This window comes from Panthera pardus, unplaced genomic scaffold, assembly GCF_024362965.1.
Source record: "Panthera pardus isolate Hobbes unplaced genomic scaffold, ASM2436296v1 HiC_scaffold_17, whole genome shotgun sequence".
NCBI classification, from domain to species: domain Eukaryota; kingdom Metazoa; phylum Chordata; class Mammalia; order Carnivora; family Felidae; genus Panthera; species Panthera pardus.
In genome coordinates this window covers 34,896,994-34,913,236 of record NW_026526732.1, presented here as the reverse complement: position 1 = coordinate 34,913,236, position 16,243 = coordinate 34,896,994, and the positions used below count along the sequence as shown (strand labels likewise).

At 42.6% G+C, this 16,243-nt stretch overlaps 1 protein-coding gene across 5 annotated transcripts in view; it reads right to left on the bottom strand.

The window, feature by feature from the left end:
* ARHGAP18 (Rho GTPase activating protein 18) overlaps positions 1-16,243 on the bottom strand; it is a 194,820-nt gene that overhangs the window by 66,036 nt on the left and 112,541 nt on the right. Inside the window, exon 2 of one of the 5 annotated variants that reach the window (XM_019438953.2) lies at positions 12,157-13,155. The exons of the other annotated variants lie outside the window; for them this stretch is intronic. The gene's annotated coding sequence lies outside the window, so the exon portion shown is untranslated. The remainder of the gene's footprint in view (positions 1-12,156; positions 13,156-16,243) is intronic. 5 annotated transcript variants of the gene reach the window in all.

Below are 16,243 nucleotides of genomic sequence, written 5' to 3'. Positions count from 1 at the left end.
GCAGCTTTGAGAACCCAGGAAAAGGGATCCCTTATCTCTTCTATTTGACCCAATTGCTACAGTTTTTGGTTGTTGTTGTTGTTTTTTTTTAACATTTATTTATTTTTGAGAGACAGAGCATGAGTCAGGGAGGGGCAGAGAGAGAGGGAGACACAGAATCCAAAGCAGGCTCCAGGCCCTGAGCTGTCAGCACAGAGCCCGACGCGGGGCTTGAGGCCACGAACCATGAGATCGTGACCTGAACCAAACTCAGACGCTTATCCAACTGAGTCACCCGTGCGCCCCTAACTGCTACAGTTCTAAAAATATATGAAGTTATATTTCACATTTCAAGTAAATTTACTTTTCCTCTTCGTATACACTGTCCCTTTCATTGGGGGGGGGGGGCGGGTAAAAATTAGGCATTATTTCTTTCAGCATTTTATCTCTTTAAAAATAAAAGTCAGTATTTGTATAGCACATTAGTCTTCACTGAACTTCCGTCCCATTTTGACATACAGCAAATCAATGAGCAACTGAACGGATGATCTTCCATTTACACAACACTGCCTAAGCGATACTGAGAGGAGCAGCCCCCTCAGAGACACTGTCAGGAGTTGGTTTTGAAAACCCGGCTTTATCACTTTTACAGAAAACTATGGCAAAGCAACTTACATGCGAATAACACTGAAAGAGCAGGGATAGAGGCAGCTAACACCAGCAGGTCTGACAGAAAGTAGGGAAGGCACAGGACAAAAACGTGGGAAAGTCAGGAGGCAACCAAGGTCTACTGGAAAAAACGTCCTTTGTTTCTATCTACAGACACAGGCAGGTACACACAGGGGAAATTATGGGCTAGGATTACAGCCTTTCCACTTTTAGACCCTCGTTCTGAGTAGAAGTGAGATTCTCTTGGTTCCTGAGCTCCCCAATCTTCTCTCGGGAGGCCCTGCTTCCCCCTCACTTAGAGGCACAAGTAACCAAAAGGGAGCCGCAGGGCCTCAAAGCCAAAATCAAAAGACAAGGGTAGAGGGATTTGCTGTGGGGCTTTGACATAAAATGTCAAGATCTCGGAACAATGGCCCAAAGCATATCAAACTTAGCTTTGCATATACATTTCATTCAATTATCCATCCCCATGGCTCACATCCACCTGATACGTGTTTCCGTTGGACACATTTCTACTTAGGGACTCTTTCCTTTCCTTGTTCCGGTTAGCTGTAGAGCCACCTGGAGATTAGACACCAGCAGCTTCTTTGCACTCTGGCCATAGGCTCTCCAGTTGGATCTGTTTTCTAGTTGTTGTTACTCAATTTCATATCTTGATACCTCTCTCCGTGGGGGGTGGAATAAAAGCATTTCCCTGCTTCTTCAGGTTCCCCACAGCCCTTACCACATCCTGCACTGTGATGCTACCTTTTGTGTCCCTTAAGGCAATATCCTGTGTTTTGTTTTTTTCATCTGGGTATCCTTGAGTTTAGCAAACTGCTTGCCATAGCAGATGCTTGTAAATTCTTCAATTATTAATTTAAAATTGTTCAATTATTGTTGCCTCCACAACAACTTCCTTTTAATTCCTAAGGTGATTTTTATTTAACGGCACAAAACTTACAAAGGAGTAAGACAGGAACATGAAAAGTAGACAGTAAAGAAATTAGTCATCAGGAAACCTTAAAAAGGCAATTACTAAGTAATTATTTTATGCCTCTCACTCTTGAGTGTAGTCTGAAAGTAGGCTTCCTTGTGAGGAAATAGAGGTTACAAAACAAAGAGCTGATTTCATGTTAGATTACACCTAATATCAAGTCATAAACAAACACTGGCTTAGGTTTTGTTAAGCTCGCATTCCCTGCTTCCGTCCTGTCAACTCAATCTCTCAAATGAATTTTAAAATATTTGTTCAGTGCCTACTATATGTTGGGCACCTTCTCAGAGATGTCTGTTCAACCAAGCTGCTCAAACATTCATCATGAGATAGATTATAAATGCCACCAACACCAGGTACGGGTGGAATTTTCCAGTTCCTCACTAAACTTGTGGCCCAAACAGCCCTGCAGCATAGGCCTCGGGCCTCTGCATTAGCCCAAATGTGCTTCAGGCCATGTGGGGTACACCAATGCTTTCTCACAAAGAACTTCACTTCCTCTCTACCACTTGGATCTGCTCCCCTCCACTCATGTCCCCCCCTCCCCGCCCCCACCACTCCCTAAACATTTCTGTAGATGCAAACATAATTTGAGGTCACCTCCACAGCCCATCCTGGGATCCCTCCCTTTCACCTGCTCTGTCTCTCACAGTCTTCACGGGTTTGGCTGAAACCCATTCACCGGCCCATTAGTAAGGCTGCTCTTTCCAGAGATGGAGTCCCGCTTCCTCACCACTGCTAATACCTGGTTCTTACTTCACAGCAGTCACGTGGTTTCAACAGTAGTTATCAGCCTCCCAGGTGTTCACCAACCTTTTCTCCATTATATTTTTATTGCTCTTAACAAATCAATGGTTTTGCCTGTTTCAAAGCTGTGCTCCTCTCAAGGTATCTACGCATTTCCAGAGGTGAAATGAAGAAGATTCACTAATGAAAACCAAAAGTCTTCCCATCTTCCCTGATGATCTTGGACTTGTCATTCAGAAGCTCCCTATCAAGTCTTCTATTAGACCAGAATTTCATCGTTACAGTTTACCAGAGTGCCTTAAACATACATTAATACAAACACATAAATTTACACCAACGTACAACCCTCCATATAAAATTTAACAATATACTTCAGAATCTGTGATCCAGGAGAGATTTCATTCTGACTATAAGGTAATAAATTACAACTTTTCCAAAATCCTCCTCCAGTTCACAGAGTATTGATTCATAATGCCTGCCATCATATAGCTAACTAACAAAACATTTGTTGATATAATACCAAACTATGAACATTAATTTTTTTTTTTGAGAGAGAGAGAGAGAGAGAGAGAGAGAGAGAGCGCGAGTATGAGCCAGGAGGGAAGAGGGAAGTGGGGGGTTGGGGTAGAGAGAATCTTAAGCAGGCTCCACAGTGAGTGCAGAGCCTGACACAGGGCTGAAGCCCACAACCCTGGGATCATGACCTGAGCTGAAATCAAGAGTCGGTAGCTCAACTGAGTCATTCATGCGCCCCTGAATATTAATATTTTTTTGAAAAAATTTTTAATGTTTATTTTTATTTTTCAGAGACTGAGTGTGAGTGGGGGAGGGATGGAGAGAGAGGAAGACAGAGAATCCAAAGGAGGCTCCAGGCTCTGAGCTCTCAGCACAGAGCGCAATGCAGGGCTTGAACTCACGAACCGTGAGATCATGACCCGAGCTGAACTCAGACGCTTAACCAACTCAGCCACCCAGGTGCCTCAACATTAATATTTTTTAATTTAACATTGGAATAGTACTGAATACAATACTGGTTTTACTTATTGCCTACGGGCAAACCTCTTGCCCTTCATAAAACTTTTATATACATATTAGCATCAACTTTCCTATGTTAATAAAAACATGGACACAAGGCATAGTCAGAAAAAAAAAACCTTTTGATAATAACTAAAGACAAAGACATGGGCATATTCTGGAAGAGATGTGGGCATTATTATTAAACTCTTCTTTGGGACTATTTATTGAAATAAGATGGAGAAATCATCTCAGTGGGGCTGTAGAAGTATAAAACCAACCTTCACCAGCCAGCAAAAGAAAGCCAACAAACATTGGAAGAAAATATTAAAAGGGAAAAGATACCTGTGTTAATGCTACATAAATAGGCAGAGGATATTTACACATTATTTCAAAATAATACTGAAGAATAGTAATAAAACAACTGAAAACAGTACCAACAAAATGACAACTACTTGGCTAAGAAAAAAGAAATCTGCTTCACTTAGGCTACAAAGTAGAATTTTATGGATAGCTCCAAATGACCCTCAAATACCATAATTTTCCACCTGTAATACTGAAGGCCAGGAAGTATTTTTATAAGCCAGGTGCTAAAAGTCAGCTCTGCTGAGTAGATTGGGGGGGGGGGGGGGGGATAATTTCCACCTAATCAAATAATTTAGCCGAGCTCAGAAACAATTCATCCATGTTTTCACCACATGTCTTCGGCAATCAGTTACAAAGTAGGATATGTGAATATTACAGGGCAATTTTTTCCTCTTTAAATGAGATTATCTAAGGCCCCTGTTGTCTTAGTATGCTTTAAAATCTCAGCTGACCCAACCCAAGACACGGGAGTGCAGGTAGCCTGAAAGATACATGAGAAATAACATGGGCGACTAAAGACCATTTCTAATCGTTAAATACTGCTTGGAGTGGGTACTTTAAGTCTAACATTGGAAGGAAAACAAAAGAAAACAAAAATCCCACTAAAATAAATGTTTTCAGTAAAAGCCACTGAGCTCTGTTTAGAATTCAGGAACAGGGTGCAGGGGGCAGTGAGACCTAATGTGACCATGAGGGATGATGGGTAAGGGTTTTATGGAACCTTCAGGGGCTGAGCAGAGGAAATGCAGGAGGTAAAGAAAAAACTAATTTAGTAAGAAAACATAACTAAAGCTATTCATTAGCATTACCACATCATCTAGCAGTATTGCGGGCACACTGAGCTCTGGTAAATGCCACCCACAGGCACATAAAATTCTGGGAAGATTAAATCTGCCAAACTGGAAGAATATGAACCTGCCCTAGTTTAATTCCTGTCTTAAGAAGAATCCTGAGTCTCCCACTCATCACCAGGCTTATGCTAGCCTACTGTTCACTTGTTGCATATGCAAAGCGGCCAAATTCCCACTTAACCAAAAGCAATATGGCATCTGGGTCCCCAATGCCATTCCCTGTGGGAATCTGAAACAGACCAAGAAGTTCACAAGTTAATGCCCTTAAGAGTTCCTTCCCTAGCCACGACCAAGGCTATTGGCACTCTGTAGAAAGTTGATACTAAATCGATGTTCAGCTCAAGGACTGCCACCTCTACTCTTCCATTGCTGTCCCTCTCGCTCTCCTCTACTTTCCCCATTGCTCTAGACTTGGGTTCTCCTTTCTGCACATTCCCTACAAAGAAACAGCCCAGACTGATTGATTTCTATTTTTTCCCAACAGGTCACCTGCCTGGATCACTTCCATGAGCTCTGCGTTCTGCCCTGGCCAAGGCTCCCAGGACCTCACATCCCAGCCAGGTCTGGTGCCAAGGATACTCCCGCCAGAAAAGAGAGGTAGAAGAAAGAACTATGGTCTCACGAAGCTAACACTGTGGAGGAGATTAGCCAATGGGCTACTGAACACAGAACAGAGCCTCCAGAGACCATGACAGAGTATGAGTAAGCTCTACGAGGAGGATATGAAAGGATTAAGAGGGTGTTGTGCCCACTAGGGCAGAAAGCAGTATTTGTTCTGTATACACCAAAACCATCAGGATGAACGATGGCATCAAAGATTAACTTCCCTTCCTATCTTGCCAGGGTAAGTCTTCAGAAAGACCTATGTGGTCAGATACTTTACAGTAAAGATCCAAGACTGAGAACTGTTTTCTGTTCTTTGTTTCCTTTTCATTTTTTTAATTCAGATGTTGGAGGGCCAACTATTAAGGGTTCCCACCTCATAAAAGACTCCAGTTATTTGCTGAAGCAGGGTTTATAAAGTAACATGCATAACTTTTATAAGAAATACTTGCAAAACTCTGAGCATATGCCAACCACTCTCATACAAGAATGTGAATTTCTTCATCCAATAACTTTATGAATAAAAAGTCTCACTGAACAACAATGCCTACATTTATTCATTGGTCTTCCTTCATTACAGATGTCAGTCAGAATCAGAGTTCTGTATTTTAGTTTTATTTTTAAAAATAACTGTGATTGTGACTTAATGAAATTAATCCACATAATGAAGTCTATTTTCCATTTCAAGTAGTAGAGCAGATAACTTAAAAAAAAAAATGGAAATGACATGAAGTCAATACTTCAATGTTTTGTTTTTAATATTTTTTAATGTTTATTTTGGAGAGAAGAGGGAGAGAAAGAGGGAGGGAATGCGGGGGAGGGGTAGAGATGGCTGGAGACAACAGAATCCAAAGCAGGCTGCAGGCTCCGAGCTGTCGGCACAGAGCCCAACGCAGGGCTTGAACTCGCAAACCATGATGTCATGACCTGAGCCCCAGTCGGACACTTGACGCACTGAGCCACCCGGGTGCACTATACTCCACTGTTTTGGTGGAATGATGTTCCAGAGCTTGGGCCTTGCTTAACAATAAACAGATCACAACGTTGTGATCTATACATCCATTCAACAAATACTCTTCATTAACTGCAAGGCACTCTATATGTTGCTGTCTAAAGAAACATAGGACTTCACCTCTGATCCCTTCTAACAGCGGAGGTAAGGCCTATAGAAAATGAACAATACAAGGCAGCACTGGCCTCATGCTATGACTGGTTCGGCAAGGAGGTGTCGCAGAGCTCACTTCCAGTTAAACAAAGGCCAACACAGATGCCAGAAACTGTAAGAAATATTTGCAGCACAGTAAGAGTAGGTAAGCAGGGAGATTCCAGTCTCTTGCTATACCTCATTCTAATTTTATAAAGTTCTCCCCAGAGCCAACCATGTCTTCCTGTTATTTGATTCAACTTTACTTCCCTCTAATGTAAGCCCATTTCCTCTGAGCAAATAAAGAATTAATCAGTGTCCTCTTTATATTAACCCCTTTGTTGGGAATGGTTTTCAGTCCTTTACTGTATACACTGAAGTGGCCAATGAATATCATTCCTTTACTTTTTCCGCCTATAGTTTACAAAGCAATGGCTTAGAAATATACCATATAGCACACGTGCTTAAGAGCACCTGAGTCATCATGAACTACCCACAGGTAACTGCATATCACCTTCTGAAATTTTCCCTTTGGGCCTTTTTCAGTTGGCTTTTGCCCTGCAGCTGACACCTCCGAGCTGATGTTGATTTTAGAAACAAGAACCTTTTTAGGCTCATGTGGGTGGTCCTTGGCATAGATACCAAAGTTAGAAACCTAATCATAAATGTTTTTTCCTTCCTCACTGAGGCAAGTGAGCACTGTTATTAATTGCTTTCCATGGTTCTGCTTTCTTTTTGAAAAAGCCTTTGCTGATCATTTGCATTAATATTATGCTAATAAAAGTAAGGGAATGCTAACTAATTCAGTCTCTTTAGTAGTAACTAAGGATCAGAGAGAGAGAGAGAGAGAGAGAGAGAGAGAGAAAAGTAATTTGCATATTTTCATGATTGGAGCGAATTGGCATTTAAATACTCACAACCATTTTTGAAGAGAAATAATAATACATGTTGGGCCAGCCTGAGCAGAAGTAATTTCTCCAGTGGAACCATCTAAAACCCAAGTATTTCAGGACACATTCTGCTTCTAAGCATGAATATGAGATGACAAGGATGAGCATTCAAACACAGGGCAACCATCTGCATCATAAATACATTTCAGTTCCTCTCTGCAGAAGGAATTCATTTACTGTTGAAGGCCATTCACTTCCACTTCTGACTGCTTATTCCTCAAAAAGCTTCCAAGCATTGTGAGAACAATGATTAAAGGAAGATCTTCCATCTGTGCTGCATTAGGCTGCAAGACAGCCCCTCCTGCAGAAACAGCTTTTGCATAATTCATTGTGCCATTTTAAACCCTAATCAGTGAATTGCAATAAGCTATGAAGAGAGTAGAGAAGGGAAACACATTCATTGGCTACCTCCTAAGCATTCACCCAACCCTTGCTTTGGGCTACGGCTCCATGAATCGTAGTGTGCATGTGTGAGTGTGTGAAGAGAGATATACATATATATACATATCTCCCTCTCTACACACACACACACACACACACACACACACACACACACACACACACACACACACACACACCCCTTTGCCTTATGTCCATCCAACAGGTTCTTAACTCTCCCCTGAAGTGCTGTCATCACTCCTAAGCCATATTAATGTCCCAAGAAAGAGTATTTCTTAGGTTATTATCACAGGGTGGTTTAGTAAAGAAGATTCTACTGGAAGACAGAAGTTGGTATCTCCAGCTCTGTTGTTCTTTGTGTAAACATGACAGATAATTCACTCTACAATATGAGTAAGAACATCTCAAGTCTCTTCCAATTTTAAAAATTATATAACCCTAATCTGTTCGCACTGATTTTCCACATATAATGCTTTAACAGAACCTGCCACTTTGACTTAGTGTTTCATTTTCCAAAAAAGGGGAAATGGTGGTGGGGGATTTCTTGGTGCCTCACTTACCCCTCAACCATAGCAGCTTCACTTGATTTAATTTGGGACCCACCTAAGGATGCACTGGAGGCAGGGGTGCCTGGGTGGCTCAGCTGGTTAAGTGTCCAACTTTGGCTTAGGTCACGATCTCATGGTTTGCGAATTCGAGCCCATGTCATTGGGCCCTGTGCTGACAGTTCAGAGCCTGGAGCCTGCTTCAGACTCTGTCTCTCTCTGCCTGCCCTTCTCTCCCTCCCTCCCTCCCTCTCAAAAATAAAACATTTTTTAAAAATGCGCTAGGGCACCTGGGTGGCTCAGTCGGTTAAGCGTCCGACTTCAGCTCAGGTCACGACCTCATAGTTCGTGGTTTCAAGCGCCACGTCAAGCTCTGTGCCGAGAGCTCAGAGCCTGGAGCCTGCTTCGGATTCCCTGCCTCCCTCTCTCTCTGCCCCTCCCCTGCTCACACTCTCACTCTCTCTCCCTCTCAAAAATAAAACATTATTTTTTTGTTTGTTTTTTAAAAGCACTGGAGGGGGGTGCCAGGGTGGCTCAGTTGGTTGAGCATCCAACTCTCGATTTCAGCTCAGGTCATGATTTCATGTTCATGGGATTAAGTGCTATGAAGGGCTCCACGCTTCAGCACAGAGCCTGCTTGAAATTCTTTCCCTCCTTCTCTCTCTCTTGAAATAAACTTAATGACTACAGAAAATTAGAAAAACAACTGCCTTAGGCATCTCAAGTTTAAAAAAAACTTGTATAGAATCCTTAAGCTTTAAACATTGAAAAATTAATTAGGCAGAAGGGTTTAATGATGGTAGGCAATGTATATGATTTTGACCCAGCCGAGTAGTGAGAATATGCAGGCAGTAGAGTTGAAGACATGGATTGCAAATTGTATAATAGAATTTATCACTTTCCATTTCTCATCGCTCCATGGACAATGGTTTTAAAAAAGAAGTTAGCATTTTGAGTTTTTATGGATAGGTGACATTAATATATAGATGAATTATAGTAAAGTCCCTAAGATTTAGTTTGGTGGTTCAGTAAAGAATCAAAAAAACAAACAAAAAAAAACCACAAAAAAACAAAAAACAAAACACTCTTAAAAGATTACAACTTTGAAAATGTGAATTTAGTGGTAGTATTTTCAAATAAATGATTTTATTTTTTTTAAAGTAAGTTCTATGCCCAATGTGGGGCTTGAACTCACTACCCCAAGATCAAGAGTCACATGCTCTACCAACTGAGCCAGCCAGGTGCCCCTAAGTGATTTTATTTTTAACTAAATAACTCGTAATGATTGAAAACCTGCCCCTAAACATTAAATACTTTGTCTGAATGTTAGAAAACACGATTGGAGGGTGGTAGGAAACCTTTCTGTATTATTTTGAATACGACAATAAATTATTTTACAACATTGCTATCCAACTGAAATAAAAGGCAAGCCACAAAAGTATTTTAAGATTTTCTAGAGGCCCCATTAGAAAAGTAAAAAGAACAAGGTAAGTGTAATAGTATACTTTATTTAACCTAATATACCCAAAATATTATCACTACAACGGATAATCAATATTAAAATTATTCATGAGATCTTTTACTCTTTTTTCATTCTAAGTCTTTAAAATCCCGTAACTTCCATTTTGCATTCATCCTTGGACTCGCCACATTTCAAGTGCTCAGTAGTCTCGGGTGGCTGGTGGCTACCTTACTGATAGGGCAGCTACCAAATGAATGAGGCAGTAGGCAGGTCCTCTTTGTACAGCTCAATGTATACAAATCACATCACTCCCTCCTACTTCCAACATGCTAGTGCCTGTTTGCCTACAGAATATTCACCTTGTCCTGGACTTAGAAAAAATTTAGTGAAAAACTACTTTACTCCACGCTATGCGAACCTATAGAATTCAGATGTATTTCAGAAAGGCAGATCTCGAATTTAGCAGGCAACAAAGACTCGAGCAATGGGAACTGCGAAACGACTGAAAGTGCTATGGAAGCACAGATTGGGAAAGTCACAACCTCCAGGTTGGTGACTTGGTAAAGGCTTCACAGGAAAGTGATGGGAGCTGGATCTTAAAGGCTAAATGGTACTCCGCCAGCCAGATGATGACAAGAAAGGCATTCAAGGCAGTAGCAACCGTATGAACAAAGCAATAGAAGTGAGCTTGGGAAATGGAGTAGACGGATGTGGACAGACTGCACTGACTTCCAGGGAGGTGCAACCAGTTGGAGGTGGGGATGGCGTGTTAGGCATTGGGGGAGGGGTAGCAAAAAGGGCACAGCCAAATTGTGCTGGACCTTGCTTGCCATATTGAGACACATGGAATGCAATAGTGGAAGGTGTCTAAATAAGCAAATGTCACTACCAAATCAGGGAGAAATGAAGTTTAAGAACTAAACTACAGAGAGGGGCACCTGGGTGGCTCAGTTGGTCGAGCATCTGACTTCGGCTCAGGTCATGATCTCATGGTTCTTGAGTTCGAGCCCCGCATCGGGCTCTTTGTTGTCAGTGCAGAACCCACTTCGGATCCTTCCCTCCCCCCTCCGTCTCTGTCTCTCCCTCACGCTTTCTCTCTCTCAAAAATAAATTTAAAAAATAAATAAGTACACTACAGAGACAGCCGGGTGCCATGATGCTCTAGAGTCAGGGGATCCCTGAGAGATGGTAAGGCTCTGAATCCAGAAGGCATGGGTAGAAACAGAAGTGAAAGGAAAAAGTTGGGAAGCTCTCCCCCAAACAGACTCCAAGTTATATAAAGTGGATGACGGAAACAGAAGAAACCAAGATAACTGCATCGTTTGTTCTTCGATAGGCAGGTGGAAGGTTGCCACTCACCGGCAGAGGGCTTACAGGACAAAGGGCAGGCTTGACAGAGAATGTGAGCAGTTCCGTTTGGACATACTAAATCTGAAATATCTTAGAGACCCTTGGGCGACATCGAGATCCCTAAGGCCCACCCCCTTCTTATATGAGATTCACCTGTCTTTGCCTCCATACGTTCATGCCCTTTGGGTACAAAGCATGTTCCCTGAGCCAGCAGCACCAGCATCAAGCTTCTCAGGAAGGCGGAATTTCAGACCCCGCTCCAGACTTGCTGAATCCCAACCTGCAGTTCAGCCAAATGCCCAGGTGATGTCTGTGCGCAATCGAGTGAGACAAGAACTGCGGGAACATCTGAAAACGTAGATCAGGAGCTCACGAAAGAGGTGTTGACCACTGACCTGAGGGAGTTTGATTTTAGAAGTCAGCACCGTATACGCGACTTAAAACGACAGGGGTGAAAGAGAGCTTACAGAAAGCAGACCACTTTAAATAGGATAAAAGAAGCTGCAGGCTGAGGAGGTCACATGTTCGGAATTAAAATAATCATAAAGGCAAACATGGTTCTCTCTTCTTAAGGCCATTTAATAAAAACTGAACCTTCACGAAGAAGAAAAAGGAAACAAAACCTTTAAAAATAATGAAAGACCCACAATGGTGAATCCCCACTAAAGCTATGAAGAATTACTTATGATTAAGCAAAAGTCATATTAATGTCCCCTAGTATTCTAAAATGCTGAACAAATTTGTTCACAAATATATCTGATGTGAGTGGAGGCAGAATCAAATAGAAACTCTGGGGCCATGATTGCCTGCCGAGGCAGAGGTAACCAGAGCGAGTCAGACACTCAGGAGGCTGGGAAGCCAGGCTGGCCTCCCCAGGCCCCACCACACCAGGCCGGGCCTGTCCCCTCGGCTGGATAATGAGGGGGCTTGAGAACAAGACATTCTCCTCTCAGGAGATCTCCACCTGTGACCTGCCTACGGTTTAAATTGGTGGGAAGGTGAAACTCATTTGTTGCCTCCAAACACTCCCTGACACCAGCGTGAAGAATGTTCCGTTCCCCACCCTCAGCCCATCCCAACTACCTCATCCCACCATCTTACCCAGAAAACAACTTTCCTGAAGTTTTGTGCAGATTCCAACGGCTGGGCAGAGCTGATTTCTAGTCCACCAAGCTATCTTCTGTGTCCTCTGTTGCCCAGGTGACACTGACGTTGCTGCCTGGTGTTGCCACACACACACCCAGAATGCTAAGGCCTTGCAACCAAGAGCTCCTCCCAAGACCCGTGCGAGCTGCTGCTCCCTGAGACCTCGGCCCCCCTGAATGCTTCTTGTGAATGCCAAATGATTAAAAGCCACTGCATGCAATTACCATCCCATGTCAAAGCCTTAAAAAATTTTTTTTTGTTTTTTTAATTTGGCTTTACTGCAGGTCACAGAAGCCAAGCCGGGAATAGCAAGCTATGCCTTCACGTGGGTGACAGTGCCCATGGATACAAACGTGGCAGAAGATGAAAGTGTGGCAGACAAGGACAGGCTGCTCTTTCAAGTGGCAACAGCAGCCCAGCCTGAAGGGCCCAGGAGGGCACAACGCCCGCTTCTCGGATCCTCGGAACAAACACTCCGTGTGCACCAGACTCTTCCCTTTGAAGTGGGAGGAATTTATCTATTGTCATCCTCTTGCTTTAAATTATGTTCCAGTATGGATCTGAAGAGGTGTTGTGTTCTTCCAGGGCAAATGTCCTTCACGTTCGTACAGGAAGGCCACCCAAGCATCTTCTCATATAGTAAACTCTTCTCTCCACAGTCACATTGCATCAGATGGTCTCCTTCAGGTAATACCAAATCCACATGTAGAGCCTTTTGTTTCACGGTGCAAGGGTTCACACAGGCACACCTACCCAGGCACATAGCCAAAAGGTAGCTCTTTAGTTGACATCAAGACACCTACAACGGACATCCATGTTTATAGAAGATCCACTGGTCTTGACCGCTGGCACCTTCATCAGTTGGGACCATTTAAGTACCAGTGGCACACTAACCCTGCCAACTTTCAATTCCAACACACTCACTTCCTAAAAAGAAACTGAAAAGGCCCAAATCTGCAAAGGAAAGGGAGAAAATTCTCATGCTGTATTTTAAAGGTAAATGTTAATTAAATTTTCACTAGCCGCATTGCGGTCGCTCCATTAGAAGAAGAAAAGCAGTGTTGGATAATTTGCCGGGAACAGTGATCACAATGGTAAGACTATGAGGGGGTCACTATGATTGTTCCCATTTTATAGATGAAGAAACTGAAACTCAGAGAAATAAATCAACATGACCAAGAAAGCCAGGATGCACTCCAAGCCATGTGGTCCCAGGACCCATGTTCTTGGGCTTTTAGTCTCTATGTGATAAAAGCCTTTGAAATCTGTCCTCAAAAATGGTAATTCAAACTAAGTGGAATTTGGAGCTGGAATGACCCTAGAGATCACTAGGTCAAATAATTCTCAACTCTCTGAGTTTCACAGATGGCACATGAGAGGAACAGTAGCAAATCTACTGTAATTATCGACGTGCTTAAAGACACAGATGATACGTTCAAACAATCCAACCCCTAACACAGGTTTCTTGTTTTGTTTTGTTTTTCAAGAGACAGAGATAAAGAACCTAGTTGAACTTCTGCATGAAATCCTCTGCATCCTTTCTTTCCTAGGCCCTGCATGAAATCCAGCCCTTAAGTTTTCAAACATGAATATGGCAGAGCACAGAAAAACTGGGTGATTTGCCCAGTAACATACAGGTAGTTAATAGCTGTGCCAAATCTCTAAGAAGGCTTCCTGATCCTCAGTCAGTAAATACCACAACCAAGTACCTTCCATTAGGACAGATGGTATTATGACACAGAAAACACATTACTCTTCAACTTTATCACCAGGGCAATAAAGACAGGCAATAAATACCCTTTTATTGATACTTATTTTGAACTTTTGAACTTTGACAGCCCAACCCACTGATCCTTTGGCTAGTCTAAAGAACAACTAACCACTTCACATATTCTCCAAGTATTCCCGCTTATTGAAACTTACTCCTTTGGAAAGAAAAAAAGCTCTTAATGCTAAAACTTCAGCAATCACAAACTGGGAGGCTTCAGGCTCTAGCTAGCTGGCAGAAATATTCTGTTTGGTCAGCAGGGTGTTTCGAACATTTTTAGATTCGTTTACTACATCTCTCTCTTGTAACGTGTTTCTCTGGGCAGGGCAGCAGGTGCTGTGGGGCTGGCCCCTTTGATCAGAGGATATCCTGCCCCTTTGCCGTAGTTCCCACCCATGCTCCCACCCTGAATGTTATGCTATCTGCTGGTCCCTGTGGGCATCTGATTTTTGGCCTCTGCTTTACTGCATTAATATTAAGGCACTGATATAACATGACCCCACTCTTTCAAAGCCATCACTGATGACTGATGTATGAATTCTGCATCAAAACAGGGTTCATTCATTCTATCAACAAGAAAGTGAATCCAACAGGGTCAGGTGGAGATGAACTGGGAGATTGGTTATTGTGATTCTGGTCCTTCCTCCATCAGTAAAGAGCAGTATTGCTTTGATCAAGTCACCTAACCTCAATGAATCATGGTTATTTCCTCGTTTGTAAAATAGGAAAGTTGGACTGACTACTTAAGACTCCACTCCCCCCCCAACTAAAAAAATTCTGGGAGAGATGTCTTTAATCGTGTACAAATGTATGAATTTTCCCAGACAGAGGGACATCAGTAAAGGGGAAGGGGGGGGAGCGGGGAACATGAGAGATTTTAAGGGTCACCTACAGTTTAATACCTGATTCCATCATTTTCCATGATATCTCAGGCAAGTTATCTAAATTCTCAGAACCTCAATCTCCTCCCATTCATTCATTCACTCAAAATGATTTATTGATCATCAACTATGTAGTAGGAGCCTTCTGAGAGCTGAAAATTCCACAGAGAAGAAAACAAAGTCCATGCTTCACAAAGCTTACATTCTAGTAGTAAGGAAACAGAAAAGAAACAATATTTATAACCTGTCAGGTGGTGGGAAATGCTATACAAATAAATTAAGCGGGTTAAGAGGAAAGGGGAGGAGAGGTCGAATCCAACGGGAAGAGACAGGAATAGAAGACCTCTCTGATGAGATGCCTGAGCAGAGACCTGAATGGAGTCAGGGGTAGGGGAGGTTTAGCCGTGATGGTATTTGGGGACAGGTTGTTCCAGACAAAATACCCAGGAGTTATTGAAATTTAACAAGGTGAGAAGAACTCCTGACAGAGCAGTGATAAGCTCCTTTCCTCCCCCATCTCTTCCCCCTCTAAAAAAGGCATAGTCTTCAGGATCTGCTGTCTGCCTTTGTATCAGCACCAAACATATTAAAGCAAAGCAGGCCAAGGGTGAGAAAGTCTCACTTCTAATTCCATGTTTAACCAATGACAATCTATTAAATCCTACTTTATGATAGCCAAGTAAAAGAGCCAAATCGTTCCTCAACTGTGTTTTCAGAAAAATCGTTTCATAATAAAGTACATTCCCAAATACATACAGGTAGTGAATATTTATGATCTGCTCTCCTTAGAGGGTAGGTGGTGGAGTGTAGAGGTTAAGATCACAGTCTCCTTATCAGAAAAGCCTGGACCACATCCCAGCTGTTTGCTACCTGTATGACCTTGGGCACGTGACTTAGCCTCCCTGAATCCCAATTTTTTTTCACCTGTGGATTGAGACCCAACAGCAAACACTACCTCTTTAGAGTCAGAGTAAGAGTCAAATGAGCTTATGTCCACAAAATGCACAAAACTTTCTTGGCTTCAAGAACAGGGCTCAATAATGTGTATTTATTTCTATCGGAGTTTTTGATTGCAAGTTACAGACATCAACTCTAAGTAGAAGAGAATGTTATGAAAACCCTACTGGAAAGGGCTCTCAGATTGTCCAGCAGACACGAATAATGCCTCAGTGGCCACGGAGTGGCCAAGGGACAGTGTGGAACAGGAGGCGATGCAGCTCACACCAGCAGTGCCCGCTGCATGAGACCCTGTCCTATTTTTTAGTGAAAGGAGAGCCCAGCTTCCCAGCAAAGCTCAGAAAGGAATTCCCCAAATCAGAATGGATGCTCTAATGTTGAGCAGCCAAAAGAATGCCAGGTGTTCAAGTCACACCCCACTATTATATTCTCACTG